Below are 17,334 nucleotides of genomic sequence, written 5' to 3' on the forward strand. Positions count from 1 at the left end.
ATTGAATGATTGAAATGAAGCTGTTAGTAAAAATGTGATCAATCTTACTTGAGGGGGTGAGCGTGGTAGGATAAGAAAGTGGAAATCTGCATCTAAGGTTTTGTGTGTTTTTAAGATGTAAAACTGTAGAAAGAATTGGGACCTGGTCTTGGTTCTAGCGTGATTGCCTATTGCCATTGTGGTAAATGACCTAGAGTAGACAAGATGAATACATCTTTGTCTAATCTTTTCTCTGGAAGCCATTTGAAAAACCTGGGGCATGTTAAAAGTTCCAAACACCTTTTTTTCCTTTACGTGGATCTTCGCTTCTGGAACTTCAACAAGAAGTGTCACTGACTATTAGCAGTTGGAAAGTTTGTGATACTTCCCCTCCTCGCAGACTTAGATGTTTTGTAAAGCCAGTGGCAGCCACTTTGATCTGTTTTCTCTCACTTTGACAAAGGGCATGTGGGGCAGGTATCTGCAGGTGCTACAAGTGGACAAGTATAGGGAGTAGATTATTTATTGAGGTTGGTCAATTTGGAAACTTGCAGTTTCTGAAGTTGGAATTTGAGTTTGTGGGAACTGAACAGGGAAAATGCTAATGCTGGTTATTAAGGGATGAATATTCTTCCTATGCTTTTTGGCTCTGTTTAAATGGGAGGCAACCTTGTTTCTGTAGTCTTTAGTTCTAGTTACTGGTGCAACTTGCAGAGGATGCTCAGTCAGGCTTGCTGTAATTTGGCATTCCAGAGCCTGGGCATCATGGAGCAGTTCAGCACATGCAGACGAAGCTGCCCGTCTGAATTCACTTGCTGCTGAAGCTTCAGCCACCTTTCCTTCATCACTCTGCTTCTGGGATGGACCTCTGGAGTGTTTATACATTGGTGTGCGTATGGATGAACACAGCCCCTGTTCTAGCCCACCTGAGTGATCCAGTGCTGTGAATGTATTGCAGCTGAATCGGACTAGTAAAAAGCAGATTTTGACAGCTTTCTAAAGCAAGGAAATAAAAATGGACCTGTTTGAGAAGGAAGTGCTTAGACATGTATACACGCTTATGTGTACTTCACTATGAAAGATCCTTGCTTCAGGATAAAAAGGACTTTATTGTTCTTGGTTAGGAAAGGTGCTGAAAGTGGTCAGTGGATTGGAAGACCTGCTGCTACAAAACTACCTGCTAATGATGTGCAATGGTCCTTCCAGTCACCTACATAGGGCTTGCCTGGCTCGTGAGGACTGTTTTAGCATGTCAGATCTCTGAGAAATAGGAAAAGTTGGTGGAATTACGGTTTTGATCATTCATCTTTTCAGCTCAGTACTGATACGGTGATTTTCTTGGAGAGAAAGTTGTTTGAGCAGGTGTAGGGGAAAACCTACATTGACTGTACTTGACTGACACACATTTCCTCTTAAGCGTGATGGCAGTGCTGGTAATTTTTCTTATTTTGGAAAATAAAGGCATTTACTGTGGTGTCCTATTCCTTCAGTAAGTCCCATTGTTTCCTCAAGTTTGGTGTACTCAACTGTTGCTCTGCTTCACTAGTAGAAACAAACAAACAAGCCACCAAACAACAACAGAACCCCCCCACCCCCAAACTGTAGAGACAGAATGTCTTGTAATTAAAGGGCCAAAATGAGAGTCAGAAAATCTTTCTTCCTTGGCTGTGAAAATGGACTTTATGTGACTGTGGGCAACTTGCTTAATCTTCCCCTGTGCTTGCTGTTCTTCATGTGTAAAGTGGGAGTATTCCAAAGGACTGCTGTGATAACGTTCACTGATGTTTGTAAAGCATTCTGTTTTGTTCAGAGGTGGAATAACTTTTTTTTTTTTGTGGTGCCTGGTAGCCTCCAATGTGGTTTAGATCCGCACAGCGCATGTAATGAGAGGTCCTGGTGAACAACAAAGGAGTGAAATTACTGTGATCAGTCTGTAAAGAGCAGCAACCATCTAACACCAGATATTTAGATGTCAGATTGAAATAGGTCTTTGGTAACTGAAATGCCTTTTACTTGTCATTAGTTTGTGAGTGGGGGCTTTTATGGTATTGAATTCTCTAGTTCACTCAAATCCAAAATAGTTTGGGATTTTCTTTTCTAGATTCCTGTAGAAGATGGATAGTCTATGAAAATCCCTTCTATAGTTAGTAGTGTTGCCTACTGTCTGCTGCTTGGTTGTGGAGTATATCACTTTTTTTTTTAATTACGGAGTTTTTAAATGATGGTTGTATATTGCATTGAAAAAAAATTGGATGCTTGGTCAACATCAGACAATTTCATCTTCTCAGCTTCTCTATCTGTGACTATCACTTTAACAAAGAAAATAATTTCATGGAAGGGTAGTTCAGATACATGTTTGGTGTAATTTGCAAGTGTGGACTCTTGCACATAGTTACAGCTGACAGAGTACAGTCAACGGAGGAAAAAGTCTCTTATCAACAGTTCCCTGCTCCTGAGAGCATTTCTTCTGTTCTCCATGATTTATGAGGTCACAATGTCAAGGGTTTTTTGTAGCATTTAGCTGGTCATGATGGAGTGCAAACCAATCTGAAATTAAAAATGGCTGGATGAGCTTTACTATGCAAAAATTAAACTAGTAATCAAATTTGCCAATCGAACAAAGAGGCTGTTTAACAAGAGGGGTTTTAGTGATAGTACCTAGAGTGGCAAAGGTTTTTGCTTAGGTATCCCTATCAAATAGTCTGGGGTTTTTGGATGTGCATTAGGAAAACTGTCATAAATACTATCACCTTTCTCATGATTGATATCTGTGAGGAACGTGGATCATGCTTGCTCTGGGAAAATACCCATTTGCTTTAAAATAAAGTAATTAAAGGTGAATACAAGAATTTATGGAAAACACGAGAAAGGTGCTTTCAGTAATATGTTCAGATGTATTAGCAAAAAGGAGGCTGTTACTCCATGTGCTTTAGTCAGTCATGTCTTACTGGGTAGCTGACAAAAATAATTTACATTCAGTGCACACTTTGCTTCTTATATGTAGAAGTGAATTACAGGAATAGTTTCATCTACTAATTTTCATTTTGGAATCTTACTCCCATCCCCAATAGAAGTGGAGCTTTTAGTCTGAATGGTGCATAGGGAGTAAGTTAGGATTTTCCTCCCTCCCTCCCTTCCTCCCTCCCTCCCACCCCTTTCTCAACAACAGATTACAGAGTCAAGATGTTTTAGATCTTTCAGTCCTCCCTCTTGTTTCGTTGGTCAAGATCACAGTAAAAATAATGTAACCCTCTGAAGATTCTGACTTGCCATCCATATGCATTGTAACATGATGTTTATTGCAGTTCAGTGGAAATACTTCCTACAGTGGTAGAGAAACACAGCTGATGTTTTAGGAACCATGCTGCCTAGAATTTCATCTCTGGCTTTGTATGTGAACGAAGCAAATTGCTTTTGTATCCTTCTACAGTGTGCAGTATCCTACATCACCTTGTTTGTGCCCTTCTTTTTCTTACTCTTTGGGACTTCACACTTGTGAGACAGTGTCCCAGGCAGCTTGTATAGCTTCACTGTCTTCACCTGCTATTGATGCTTTTCTTCCTTACGCTGACTTTTATCCTACAGCCCTTCCTTTCTGCTTAGTTATCCCTGTATCTTTATTGTAGTTTGTAAGCACTTTGGGGTTGTAGTCTGAATTTACGGGAATATAAAATATTTTACAATACTAATTATGCCATGCAGTGTTTCCCTGCAAATGTCAAGCTCAGACAGACTTTCTGTCATAAACCTGGCAGCATATAAAGAAGACAAGTGGAATTTGCATCCCAGTAGGTTATTCTTGGTAAGCCAAACTGTTCACCTTCAGAAGTGCTACAAGCAAGCTCTGGGTTGCATGATTTACTAGAGAGGTACCAAAGGGGCTGTGGGAGGAAGGGTTAAGTTTGACTTGCAATAAAACTGAAATCAGAGGTAGACACAGTAAATCAAATCCCTCTGATTTGAGGAGTAGGAGGAGAAATTATGTTCAAAAAAAAGTGAAGAACTTGCAGAATTAAGCCTGCTGTTTGGACGCAGAAGGTTATTTTGTTGTGACAGCTGAGGCACAGAAAGCTTCCTTTGTTCCGTTGAAGGAGGTTTGGGTTTATGTTTAACCAGTCCCTCAGACAGGTACTTTCTCTGCCTTCACCTTCCTTCTCAAAAGCTTCCTTGCTCGTGTCATCTTTGGCACTGTTTGCTGTCATGATTATAAATAAATAAATACAATGTTGTCACTGAAAAGAAGTTTCCCTAGGAGCAGTATTTCCTTTCCTTCTCTGGTCTTTCTTCCATCTGTGCCTTCTGAAGTGAAAATGGATTGCATTGGGGTAGGGATGTTGTTATTGTTCCAGCCAGGGAAGGGAAAGAGCCATCACTAGATTTTTAATTGCAGCAGCTCAGGATTCGGGGAGTCCTTTGATGCAGTATTTTAGCCCTTCTACATTATATTTTGGCCCTTCCTGTACCCTTTTTTCCATATAATTAGTCTTTGTGTTCTGCTAATCTTTTAGTCTGTATCACTCTTTCCTTCCCCTCCAGTCATATGTACTAAAAGAAAGGTGTCAGGTGAAAACTATTGTTACAGCAACATGTATCATTACATTGCAAAAACAATAAATGCCTTTTTTTTTTTTTTTTTTTTTTCTTTTGTAAGAGAGGAAAACATACATATTCTGGAGGCCAGTGTTGCTTTGGGGCTTCATTTAGTTGTTGTCCAGTTGAACTTGTATTACGTATGTACTCAGCATCTCACAGGTGCTTTATATAGTTCATATAGACCGTGATGAGGGAAAGGGAACAAACAGTACAGTGTGAATCGGGGAGGAAAGGCAGGCAGCATACATCACTTGTGTTTTGGCTTGTGGTTTTGCAGGAGGTATTTTGGTGGATTTGGATTAATTTTTGCTATGGTGATTTACTGTTGGTGGAGAGGAAGAAATAGCCTCCAGAGTGTAGATGATCTTCGCCTGGGGAGCAGTGCAGGAGCATAATGGAATTTCCTGTGTGTGAGGTGCCCGAGTATTACAATAAAAATGAGTGTTTGTGGAAACAAAAGGGTAAGGAAGAAGGACACAATAAGTGGTTAGGCTATGTGGGTAGAAATGAAAGAGTTATTAATGACTGTAGAACTCAGATGAGAAATTTTAAACTTAATCTAGAGCAAGCAAAAAACAATTGAAAACTTGAAGTAAAGGGTTATATGGTTAGAGTGTCTTGAGGGGAAGGATTACAGCTGTGTTTTGTGTAGTGTGGAAGGGTCGTTGGATGTTGGTAATGTTACAGAAGTGTGGGTTGTAGGCAGGGAACTGAAAGTCTAAGTGAGAGTAACTTAAGGATAAGAGTGGGAAAAGATGAATACGGTTTTAGAAAAGCAGGATGCAGTGTCAAGTGTTTGTTGTTCATTTTGTTTTGCTTAGTTTTTTGAAGTTATCATGGGTAAATGGGTAGCAGGGGTGTCAGAATAAAGATAATCCCCTGATGACAACTTTATCTTTTTTTGTTTGTTTTTTTGTTTGACAAAGCTGATAGTATTAACTGGGCAAGGAGAACTATACCCTCTCTGGTGTCATACCTTTGCCAGCTTGCATAGCTTGGTTTCACTGTAACAAGCTGACCCACAAGTATAACCAATTGAGGGAAAACTCTTCTAGTCTGTTGATACCTTGTTAAAAAGCAAGACGGGCTCCTTTTCATGAGCTATTACTTAATTAACAATGACTTTCCTGTTACAGTAGGAATAAAATTGTTTTCCACCGTAAGTTTCTGCATCCTGATTATAATGTATTTATTTTTGACAGGGTGAAGTGAAAATCAGATTCACAAAGATCCAGCACTGACACTTGAAAGGTACGAGTTTCTGCCCCTGAATTTGGGAAGAAGTTTATTAACCTGTATTTTTTCTAACCCCAGGCATGGAGTGGTAACTTTATCTAATTTACACTAACTTTGGTCCTTATCCTTAAGAATTCTGAGTTGGAGGGTGGCTTGTTTTACATCCCCAGATAGTTTTTGATCTCTTTCTCCTGAGATGGGTAACTAGGGTGCCAAGCTAACAATCTGCTAAAAGTTTCCTGGGAAGCTGGAGACGTGATCACCTGCCCACCAGAGCTTCTGGCCTTTTCTCAACAAATGGATTTTAAACTGTGCTTTAGAGCATAAAGTCGTTTTGAGAGGACTGGATTTTGGTGGTGGGGTTTTTTTTTAGTTTGTTTGTTTGCTTGGTTTTTGTTTTGGTTTGGTTTGATTTTTTCCCTGCCTGGTGTTTCTTTGCTGCCCTTTTTTAGCTTGTACCTCCCTATCAAGTATGATTGGCTTCTGCATTAATTTGGTATTTGTGAGTCATCTTGTGGTTTTGTAAGATTCTACAGGTACGTATGAGCCTGAATTGCTGTTGAATGAAACCACATTAATGTAGTATTCAGTGAACTTCTTTTGGTATCACTCACTGATGAAATTTAGCAACAGGGGTTGAACAAAACCCACCTTCTTCAGCTTTATGACAGGATTCTTACGAAGACATTAAAAAACAAACAAAAATTTATTTTTTTAAAATAGAATACAGGCAGTTGATGAAACTTATCTTCAGGTCGTTGACAATGCCTTACTATATAATGATTCAGAAAATGCTGGAGTAAGTTATTGATGGCATATTGAGCTGGGAAATGACTCTTCCAGATATATCAAGGAAAGAAGGCTTTATATAACACAAAGGACATGAGTTGTGACCTGTCAGCCATGCTGAGATCTCTACCATGGCAGATAGGCTAGGTATTACTTCCAGCTTAATCAGCTGAGTTGATAGAGTTGTGGTTATGGATAAGACCTATTAAATAATAACTTTATAATATGTGATACATGGCTTAAACACATGAAACTTCATGAAGGTAGCTTATTTACTGGATTCATAACTTTTAGGTCTTTTGTTTTATGGCAGTTACCCAACTCTCTCTATATATATACTTTATCAGTAGACATGAAGTGAACAGATTAAAACTGTTATTACAACTTTGAGATACATCCAGGGAGTTTTCACCTCCCTTAAAGCTGAGGCAAGATACACAAAGGCAAATTCACCACCTACCTCCCACTGCCTTTCATTGTTACCACCATCTGATTTTGTTCACTGATGAATTGGTGTCAGACTTCCAGCGCATGAGAAACCAGATCGCCTGCTATGGTTGGTGTGTGTCGGAACAACTTGAGGAATGGGAAAGCTGGAATGACTGATCTTGCACATCTTGTTTGGGAAAGGGAATCCTGTGCTGTGTCCTGAATAGTAGAAAAATATTCAAATTGTAATGTGAACCAGTTTTCATAGTTATGATGCTTAAACTGGTGATGTATTACTGGTTTTCAGTATGGTAGATGCCCATCTATCATGTGCATAATTCTGCAGCCTTAATACATGTTGCATCAATTAGACACCTGTCATGCACGAATTTGCACGTATGCATAATCTTGCCATTATTTTGTTGTCCTGTTGTTGATCCATAGATCTACTTACGTTAGGAAAAATAAGTTAAAGTATAAAGTTAAAGGACTTACTATTAAACTATTCATGCATGTGATATTTTAACACTTTTAAAAACTTTGTTTGCCATTTCACACATGTAAATACAACCACAAAACTATATTTTTTTCCTTTAAAATAAATAAATAGTACCTTTACAGAATTGGGCATTGGCAGCCATCCAGTGCTTCAGGATAATCCATCGTTGTGTGCTACTTGACTACTAAATTGACCAGAAGTGCTCTCTTCTTTGTGTTAGCTGTCATATTCATTTTTGTTGCTACATTGGCAGTTTGTCACTGCTTCCTTTTAAAAGACAGTGCACTTGAAGTGGTGTACGTTAGGGTCTCTGTGAGGAAAGCTTCGGCTCAGCCTGTTTGAGCTCTCCGAAGAGGAACAGAGTACGGTTGGGTTTCAGACATTTCCTCCATGGTGTCACAGTAAGAAAGAGATCAAAACTGCCACTGGCTGCTGATAGCAGCCTGTCATATCCCTGCCACTTGAAAAATGGGGAATTCAGTCCAAAATGTAGAACTAACAGAACCCCCTTGCTTCTGCAGGTTATGTGTGTAAAGAGTGTGAACTTGTATTTAACCAGGAAAAAACAAAAAACAGCCCAGACAAAAAATAAAAAAAACCACTGCTGCTGACTTTTTATTAAAGGTTTGATTGTGATGATTAAATAAAGTTGGGATGTTCTTGGGGTTTTTTTAGCGTAAGCGTGAGAGAAGACCTAACATCACAGTGAATGAACAGTTATTCACTCTAGTATAGCTCAATTAAAGTAAAAGCTGTTTCACACATTTGAATTTTCATATGTTAGTAAACTTAAATAAGCTATATGACTCCAAATACACTTGCTTTAGAGTTTGAAGTGTTGGATAGCTATACTGCTAATAAACTAATGTGTTTCCTAGAATGTTGTTTGTTGTGAAATGTCTTATATACACATTTTAATGTGTTCTTGGCTCTCAAAGCAGATTGCTGATTTGTTTGTGGATGTTGAATGAACCTCTTTGGGTTTTTTTCTTTTTTTTTTTTTTTCCTATTTTGAATCACAGTCATTGTCGCTTTTTTTTTTAAATTTTTATTTTTATTTTATTCCTTCCTAATACTTCAGTGTAGTGAGAAGCTTTGTCACAAAGTAGGGAAGATGGAAATTCCATTGGGGGGTGGGAGAGCAGGGCTACAACATCAGGAAAACACCAAACCTCCCGTTTTCTCCTGTTTTTCTGAAAGGGTTTAGGAAAGGAGGCACTGAGGAAGGGCAGAATTGTATTGCCCTGAGGTCTACAACTTAACTCAATTTGATCTTAAACCAGTGACTGTTTTAAGATCTGATGAATCACTGTCAGGGCTAAAAACACCTATACCTGTTGTGCTAGAAGCTCGCATCACAGGCTTCCAGAGTGATTTGTATCTGGCTGTAGTACCTCAGGCAATCCTATAGCTTAAAAGGGTGACAATCTAATTCTTGTGAAGGATGCTTTCAAAAAGGAGACAACTTTCTAAAACCTCCCTTTGTTGTTTTTTTGGGGTTTTGGTTTTGGTTTTTTTTTTTTTCATTTAAGGCCTTTTCATTAGTAGCTGAGCCAACTCAGTCGCACAGGTAGAGTGCTGGAAATGTAATACCTATTAAAAATTAAGTGGGAAACAGTAAACAAATGTTGAAGTGCAGCTGAAACAAGATGCAGGAGGGTGTGTGATGGCATGAAGGTTTTACTGGCAAAGTCTGAGGTGCCCAGCATACAAGTGGGTTACGCAGGTCACCCCAAATGAGCACCAATAAAAGCTTGCATACTAGCGCTAACGGTCCTATTTATAGACATAACTCTCTATCTAAATATAAACAGCTCCCAGTCATGTCTAGTCTCACATCAGAACTGTGCTGATGTTGAAAGTGGGGATTCAGAAGTAAAAGTACAAAGCACACTATTCATTAAATTACTACTTACTACAATGAGCATCTAAACTTTGTGGCAGTGGTACACCTTTGAACATCATATGACGTTGTATCACCCCAAACACCTTTTCTTCCTCTTATTTAAGTGTCAAAAGGTATGTCTGGTGACCTGTAAGCTAAATATTCCTTAGCATGTGTTTAAAGCTTAGAAAATATATCGGTGGGTGGGTGGGTGGATGGATGGGTAGATCAGTAAATGACTTTCGTTGCTAACTATTTTCAGCAGCTGAGTTTTAATGAGACTTTCAACTGTTGCTACTGTGTTTAATCTGCTCACTTACTCAGCATTCAGCATTAAAGAAGCTTTATAGGAGGTAAATTTTGTCCTCATTACAGAAGAGGCTAGTTTGATTGTGTTCTGTACAGACCTTGTGTTGAGGGGGTTTTTTTGGTTGTGTTTTTGTTTTGTTTTTTTTTTTTTTTTAATTGAGAAATATATGCTGTGTGCACAGATAATTAGGATAGATAAGTGAGTGTTGTGCTTGGAAGTGCACATCCAAATATACAATTGCTATATTAAGATGAGTAACTTGGACTGCATGAAGTTAAAAACTGAAGTCCTGATTCTTTAGCAGTGGTCTTACTGTCATGTCCTGTAGTGAGTGGGTTCTGCTTTCGGGTTTGTGATTTAATAGGTATCAGCACACAGCTGAATAGAGAGAAAAGGATGGTGAAAAGTGTTTTCCATTTCCGTTTAATATAAGGCCTCTTCCTTAGTTTACTTGATATGCTGCCTGACATCTCTTGTCAAATTAAGTACAGGGCAGCTGTTCGTAAAGGTAGGGGATACTTAAAACATGTAAAGTACCAACGTGAAGAAAATGTAGTGTAGTGGTATTTCTGGTAAGTGTACTAAAAAAAAAATAATATCCAGGAGCTTTGATCAAATGCCAGCTCTTACATCAGTCCCCTTTGTAATCTTTCTTGCTGATCTGTGACCTTGACCTTGTGTTTCTGTTTGTATGTCAGATCTATTTTAGGGATGGACAAACTACATTCAGTTTAATAGGATTTATACTGCAGCTTCACAGGATGCTTCAGTAAAATATAAAAATAAAAATACTTGTATCTGTTACTTCCAGTCATCTTTTCAGATTTCAGAGGGCTTGAATACATTGACAGTTTTTCGGTTTTATTTTTAAATTCTGTTTAGGAGATGTTTCTTAAAAAGGCATCTTTATCTCACCGATGAACTCTTCTAAATTCAGCACAGGCGTTCTGCCTGGAGGTGGGGTTCCCTCTTTGAGAATCTCACTGGTGGCACTGCTTTCATTTGGCGTAAGTGTAGTTCGGCACTGAAAGGAGTAGGAGTAGTCCTAGGTCTTTGTCCTTCCTCATTCCACGCCTGTAGTCACATGTTCCCACCTGGAGAACTGAAACAACCACTGGACAGTATCTTTAGGATTTCTTTTGAGGGCAATGAGGTCCTTAGTCTGACTTGCCTTGTAGGAGCTTTCTGAAGGAGTGCTTGTGTCAGTGCCAGGAAGGTGTTTGTGTATGTGTTTGCATGTATGTGCATGTGAGCACCTAGTTTAAAGCTAGTGTTCTGTGTTACGCTTCACCCTCTTTGGCAAAATCAAGAATAGCATAAATGTTAAGGTTTATGTATTTGAAGTGGTGGTACAAGCACAAGCAACTGCATATTCATAGACCAAGACAAGGCTACACATTTTGGCAGCAGATTCACACTTAAATCAGACAAAAAATCATGTGGAACCATGTTTTCGTATACATTTAAATGTGCAGCTTCTGAACTAGTTTATTTATTACAAGCATCGTTCTTCACGGCAACTGAGATGGGCTTTTTTTTTTTTTTTTTTTTCTTCTAGAAATATAGATGGAGCTCACTAGCAGCCCGTTGGGCTCTGATGCGCGGGTGCTGCGGGTGTTCAGCAAGACTCTTCAGCACAGGCTTAATTTTAGACATATGCTAACATGGCAGTGAAGTCGGTCAGTGTAACTGACACTTTGGGCATATGGCTTTATAAAGCCAGCTTAGTGAGGTTGTTGGTTTGACGGGAAAGATGGTCCCAAATTAGCTAATAGTTACGTGTGAGTATGGAGTAATAGATTTATTTTTAATAGCCTTTTTTTGGAGGGGGTAATTTGTTATAGGTGTAAAATCACCCGCTTTCTTCAGAAATCAGTCGTACATCTGTTGTTCTGCTTTAGACAGTTTTTAAATGGGTATGAACACCTGTTGCAACTTTCTTGACATTAATGGAACAAGCAGTAACATGTCTTTTTTTGCTGTTTTGCCATTAATTCCTTCATGCAGCATTCATGAAGGACAGATATAAAACATATTAGTAAGAGCTCTTTTCCACAGCTTTGTGATGGGGTATTATCTTTCTTCTTAAAATGCTTGTTATGTTTTATCAATATAAAATTTGAGAAATTACTTCAAAGCGTATACCCTTATATTGAGGGGTAGTTAAACACTTCCCCTTGCCATCCATCCGCTGTTCTGGATACAGTTTTCATTGGTTTTGAGCTACGTCAGTATTTTAATTGTTCAGATTTGACTTATGGCAGAGGTTGAGTTGCAGCCTGGTTCCTAATGTTTGAAAGTATTATTAACCAACCGATCATCTTGGTATACCTCTGTGTGACTTGAAAGGCTTTTAGTATTTTACTTAGGAATTTGTTATGAATGTTTTCAGGCTAGGTCTGGCATAGTGGTAAGATGAGGACATGGTGACATTCTTTCCACGATGTTGTTAGCTTCTTCTCCCCAGGTTTTGCTGAAGTTTGTTCTTATGTTGATGTTGTACCTTTAATTTCACTTGGGTTTATTGCTGCTTTTGGGAAGCAAAAAAAATATCATTTTTTTTTATTATTATTATCGTAAATGAGCTAGTAGAGACCTTGTTGCTAATGCAGATTTTTACTTTCTCACTTAACTGAAATTATATGGGCCTTTCCTTTGCCCGTAACCTTTAGAAACATCATCTACAATAAGCTGAAATATCCCATCAGAACAGAAACAACATTGTCCTTCCACTCACTTAAAAAACACCACCAAATCATCTGGGCCTTTAACATGGATTTAGGGGTTTTACATATGATTGAATACTGTGCAACTGTGATCTTATACTTCACTTTGCTGTGGAAAAACTGTGTATTTATGTTTGGTTAGCTGAAACCTATTCCGTTAAAAAGTCTAGAAAGTGGCTCTCATTCATAACTAACCATGAGACGCTCGGTCCCAAGCGGAACACAACTACTGCTGTCAGTAAAAGCTGTGCATTACTTTTTAGTGCTAGCAGTTTGGCCTCTGTGAAACCAGTTCTTGGTTAAAATAACGTAAAGTGATTTATTGTCTTGACAAATCACCTAACATGTACAGTTATTCCAACAAATCCTAGAAATACACAATTGTATTTAGTGCTGTAGATACAGGCATTTATCTTTAGATCCCTCCAACAAGCAGAAGGTCAGAGTTGTGTGGAAAAGCATTATCTGCATGCATTGATCATAACTCAAAAGCATGATTGTCCAGAAGGGGACATTGATTTCTTCACTGTATATTAATCAGGTTTCATTCTTGGGGAGTTGATGTAGAGCTAAAATGCACAATCAGTGATTTGGTTTTGTAGGTGTTGGAGGGAATGGGAATGTTTTGTTTTTAATTGCTTATTTATAGGCAGGTGGCTTACAAAGATTGAAAAGATGCATCCTCTGTTCTGTTGTACCTACAGTATATATCTGCTTCTTTATCCTGGAAACAGCTCTTGGTATACATTTTTGAGCCTGTTTGCTCTTGGTGTTTTTGAATAAGAAGACTCAACTACCAAAAGCCTTTCTGCTCACTGTACTTCTGAGCTTTGAACCACACACTACCCAAGTTAGTGGAGATTTAGTGATATGTGCTATTTCTGAATCCCTGTCCTTACTGGAATAGGATAGGACTTTTCTGCTTTATCATTTAGTTTCTGCTCTTTTTTGTTTTCAGTTTTAGGATGTCAAATACTCCATTCCTTCACAGGTGGCACTTGTAGGTTGAATGTCTATTCCTCTTCATGCTGCAGCTAGCAAAGGGTTGGAGGAGAGCGTCTTCAGAGTTCACATCTGAGTGTTAGCAGATCCCGATCAAGAAATTAACTTGGAGATGCCCTTTACATGCCTATTACAGAACAAAATAGAAATACTCCTCCAGTAGTATTTCTAAGAATAAATGTATGTGACAGACATTTTAGTCAATTCCTTAGCAATCACTCAGTTACAGGGGTAAATTGTTAGTTACATGAACAGGGTGGGGTTTTCCGTATCTAAGAGTGCTTACTTTTGTGATGTTCAATTCTTTTACTTGTTAGATGAAAAAATATTAATTTAAGGTAGGCTGGCATTAGCTATTGTTTGAAGAGTGCCAAAAGCATGAAAAATGGCCATGTGTGATTAGTCTCTGAACTTAGTAGAACTTTGTAGCGGTGTATTTTGACATGCAGGCCAGATTTGGATTAAGCGGTGTACAGTGCTTCAGTGTACTTGTAAACCTTGAGAGCTGCTACTAAGGCTTTCATAAACTCAGTGTTCATGGCCCTTGTGTCTATCCCTCATTCCCCCCCGCCCCCCCCCCCCCCCCTTCAGCTGTTTTGGAGGTTTGGTTGGGTTTGGGGTGGTGTTGGGTGAGTGGTTTTTTTGTTTTGTTGTTTGATTGTGGCTTTTTTCCCAGTTTTTCCCCTCCTTCCCGGTAGGTTTGTGAAGTAAGCTTAGAAAACGTGAGTCACGTGTAACTTCAGCAGAAATGTCTGCCTGCAGCCTTGCCTAAGCTGTGCGCTGCCTTCTGGAAGAGGTAGCTGAGGTGGACTGAGCACCAGTGTTGGGCGAGTCATGGCAGACAGCGCTGTTTTGAAATACCCTGCTTCTCAGGGCAGGCTGACCTCCGTGGGCTCCCTTGCTGCTGGGCTGGGCTTACCCTGGCACCCGCGGGCTCTTGGCTCTCACCAATACACGTCAGCCTGCAATGCAGACATAAATCTTTCTGCGAGCATCGCAGCTCTCGGGTTGCTGTCGTTCACGCTCGTGCTGTCCCCTCTCAGGACAGAGGTGTGTGTCAAAGCTAGATGGGTGTTTCTTTGCAGTGTGCTTCCCCAGGGCTGGGTAAAAGCTGTGATGTAGCCAGTCCTGCTCAGGCTTTTGGTCTTTCACGGGAAAATGCTTTGCCACCTAGTTTTAAGGCGTTCAGACTCTCTCCTCGCATGGGCACAAGCGTGCACAGTCTGCCTCGCCGCCTCCCCAGAAGGCTCTCCGCAGAAATATGAAAATCTCTCTGACATTTCCACACCTCATCTAAGCAGACGGTGGAAATACTATATTCCCCGTTGATATATATTACTTATCGCAAAGCTCCTCATTGCTGTGAGGTGGTATTGCATGGTCTGGGTGAGTCACAGATTCCCGGACTGTGGAGAATCCCATGTGAAATCTGAGGAGCAGAGGGACACTGAGATGAGGTGTCTGAATCCCCCTTTCCGCACCCCAGTGGGAATATATAGGAACAGCCTCCCCTTCCTTATGTGCCTCTGGGACCACGATTAACAGTAATTAGCATTTACGTTTTAGCAGTCTTTTTAAAAGCCAGAGCAAATCTAGTTGCTACCACCAGAACATTTGGGTTTTTTCTTCCCCGCTCAGTTGTTGGTTCGCTAACATTTCAGTGCAGTGGTCTGTCAGATCTTTTTTCTCACAGGGAAAACCATTTCTGATGTCTGCTGTGTTGCTGGTTCTGTGTTCGTGACAGTTTTATGTGACTTGGGACTTCTGCATTACTCAGGGTTTGTGTGCTTTCGTAAAATGGGAGATCTTGCATCTCGTTGAGCTGTCGCATCAACTTAAGGAATCTGTTTTCTGCAGCATTTTTCAAAATCCTACCATTTAAGCTGGCAAGATCATCGGAAGGTTTTGGTTGGTCTGGGTTGGGTCTGTTCCCTTCCCACTCACCCCTTTTTCCTCCTGTAATACTAAAAAAACCCAAACCCAAACATCCCTTTCTGTTGTCAAAAACTTCCCTTAAGAAAAGAAAGTAGGGTCAGGATGGTGTTCGGCAGTACACAGCTTAACAAAACACCAGGGGAAAGGCGTTTCCATTTCATATACTTGTGCAGGATTTAGCCATGATGCCGTGGCTGTTGCTAACCCTGCCGTTCTCCAAAGAGGATATTTTGTAGAGTGAGCGATGCTGCCGGGTGCTGCAGGAGGTGCAGCAGGACTGCGCCAGCCCAGAGGGAACACCCCTGCCCGGGATGGGGGATGCCATCTGGGTGGCTGGTGGGCTCGGGACCCCCTCCAGAGATCCTGGCAGCAGCAGGGGTGTCCTGCTGCTGCTGCAACATGATTCCCCGTGTGCCCTCTCCTGACCGAGCTGTTTAAAAGTGATAGGCTATCCTTTCCATGTTTAAAATGTCTTTTGGAGTCAGTCAGTAGGCCTAACGAAGGAGTGAGTAACATGCCAAGCTCCTGGGAAGAAGCCCATTTTTGCTTTCTCAAAGTTATATCCCACGATTGTAGGAAAGGAGCCTGATTTTTTTTAATTATTTAACTTTTTTTTTATTATTATTTTAATAAGGCCATTGTAAAAAAGGCTTATGGATTCCCAACTTCTTTTGAGTGCAGCCGTGGAAGAATTCACCATGTATTGCTGAATTTTGCTTCACCATCTGATCACATTTGCTTTTTTGGGGGTCTTTTTCTAAATTACATTTGCAAAGGGAGCCTTCGAAATGTCTTGACAGCCTGAATCAAAACTGTGAAGAGATCTCAGCTGCTCCATTCATCTCAATAGATTTCTGACATAAAATGGGGATTTAGCAAAGCACTTAAATACTTGAGTCTCTTAAAGCGCATGCTTAAGTGCGGCTGAAGTACCTGCATGTTTGTGCAGCTCCGTGGATTTGATACCATGGGTTGTTGAATCAGGCCTGTTTCACTGCTTATAACCTTAGCAAAGAGAGTCAACTGAAGTGCTTACACTACCACTCTGAATACATCCTTCCTGCCTGCTAAAATCCAAGTAGCACAAATTGAGCTTAATAACAAAGCAATTCTGGGACAGCTAGTCTTATTTTCCCCACTCACGTTTAGTTCACTGCAAGATTCTGCTGGCAGTTTCCAGTGCATCTAGGAATTTTTCTGGATGCCTTAATTTCATTGCGCTCCGCAGCACTTCACTGTAGGCAGCTAGAACACTGAGGAATCACTTAAACTCCTACGTTTTAAGGTACTTAGTGGTATTCCTGGAGCTGTTGAGCAACACGCAGCCTTCAATACCTTTATCCTCAATTATCTTTCTGAAGTTTGCATCTATTATTACTCCATCTGGGAAAACAGGGTACAAAAAAGCAAAAGCAGAAGTCAGACAGGCTGTCTGCAGCACAGTGAATAATTGGAGCCCCGGATCCCAAGCTGCTGCTGTAATCGCTGTACTGCATTCTTCACATCTGAAATAATTAAAATGACTGTGTGAGCCATTGGTTGATGTGGTGGGCTGTAGCCTTTACACTTGGGCATGTGAGAATGGGAAGTCAGTGAGCTGATGAGAGAACGACTTCTGGCTTTTCCCGGTAGTTTCTAACCGTTACAACACTACATTTATTAATAACTAAAGATTTTAATGTCAGAGGCTAGTTTGATTTCAGCTCTATGAATTCATGTTTCTAACTCATCTCAGCTTAAAAGTGGAACATAAAATTACTACAGGAATTCATTAAAGAACTCCAAAGCGCAGTTAATAAAAATATTTTCTCTCTGTGTGTATATATATACATGCACACCCCTCTCGTCTTCTGTTATTCATTCTAACAACGTGCATGAGTTTGGATAATCTCTCTTTTATTAAGTATTCATGTGGGCCATCTGCTAGCCATTGCCGATTTCCTAAATGAAT

The 17,334-nt window shown here is 40.0% G+C and overlaps 1 protein-coding gene across 5 annotated transcripts in view; it reads left to right on the forward strand.

Annotated features, from left to right (window-relative positions):
- Positions 1–17,334, forward strand: part of NRIP1 (nuclear receptor interacting protein 1) — a 79,946-nt gene that overhangs the window by 49,518 nt on the left and 13,094 nt on the right. For 4 of the 5 annotated variants that reach the window (XM_055701530.1, XM_055701528.1, XM_055701532.1 and 1 more), the window contains one exon: positions 5,775–5,823. The exons of the other annotated variant lie outside the window; for it this stretch is intronic. The gene's annotated coding sequence lies outside the window, so the exon portion shown is untranslated. The remainder of the gene's footprint in view (positions 1–5,774; positions 5,824–17,334) is intronic. 5 annotated transcript variants of the gene reach the window in all.

The sequence above is a fragment of the Falco cherrug genome, chromosome 2 (genome assembly GCF_023634085.1).
Source record: "Falco cherrug isolate bFalChe1 chromosome 2, bFalChe1.pri, whole genome shotgun sequence".
Lineage (NCBI taxonomy): Eukaryota > Metazoa > Chordata > Aves > Falconiformes > Falconidae > Falco > Falco cherrug.